This window comes from Cynara cardunculus (assembly GCF_001531365.2).
Source record: "Cynara cardunculus var. scolymus isolate 2C chromosome LG 17, CcrdV1, whole genome shotgun sequence".
NCBI lineage: Eukaryota > Viridiplantae > Streptophyta > Magnoliopsida > Asterales > Asteraceae > Cynara > Cynara cardunculus.
The window spans coordinates 28,750,161-28,751,191 of record NC_037544.1 but is presented as its reverse complement, the minus strand read 5'-3'; the positions used below and the strand labels follow the sequence as shown (position 1 = coordinate 28,751,191).

Sequence of the window (1,031 nt, the reverse complement as noted above, 5' to 3'; positions counted from 1 at the left end):
ATTAACTTGTATTCTTTTAAGCAAAATAAAAATAGGTATTTTTTATTGTGAATTTAAAACTACTCTTTCATTCTTTTTTCTATGGAGGATGATATGCACACGTATTTCTTCCATGGACTAATTTATTATACTTGTCGCTTTTGGTTCTTTGTCTTTTATAAATACATAAATATGTGATCCCGTCAAAACACCATAAATGTAGCTGATGTATCAGTGTAATATCAACGTTGCCATCAGCTCCCTCAACATGTTAAATATGAGATTTTAAACAGGGTTCTCAAAATTTTAGGGCCTAAATTTACATATGTTTAGGGTCTTTTTATCGACATGTGTAAACTATATATGGCCGAAATTATTTAGACTCAAACTATTAATTGTTTGGTCTTAGGTTCAAATCATTAATGGTTTAGGTTTAAGTTCAGATTGTTAATCGTTTTAGGTTTAACCCATTTTTATTTTTAACATATATTCTCTATCATCTCATTTATGCAATGTAATAAAAAATTTTGGATGTAAGAGTGGCTCCAAAAGATTAGAAGATCCGTGGTTGCCATGCTGCAGTGTTTCAATTTAATTTGTACACACACTGTGTGTGCATGTTTATATATATTTTATCCACATCTTTTTGGGAGGAGTGAATAATTCATCACAAGGCAAAGAAAGAAGATGGTCAACGTTAGCACATCTGGGTTTCAACAGGATTATGATCGAAAAGCTGAACTCACTGCATTCGACCAAACCAAAACGGGCGTCAAAGGACTTGTGGATGCCGGAATCACGGAGGTCCCTCGAATATTCATCTTACCTTCGCCTGAAAACCTTAACTCTGACCAGCCCTTTCGTTCAGAGCTAATTCTTCCGACCATCGATCTGGCTGGAATCAATRAAGATCCACTGCGGCGAAAAGAGGTRATCGAGAAAGTGAAGGATGCATCRGAGAGCTGGGGATTCTTTCAGATGGTGAATCATGGAATCCCGATAAGTATTTTGGAGGAGATGATAGAAGGGGTGAAGATGTTTCATGAGCAAGA

At 35.7% G+C, this 1,031-nt stretch overlaps 1 pseudogene; it reads left to right on the top strand.

Moving 5' to 3' along the window:
* Positions 1–585: 585 nt before the first annotated feature.
* Positions 586–1,031, top strand: part of LOC112500873 — a 2,685-nt pseudogene continuing 2,239 nt past the window's right edge.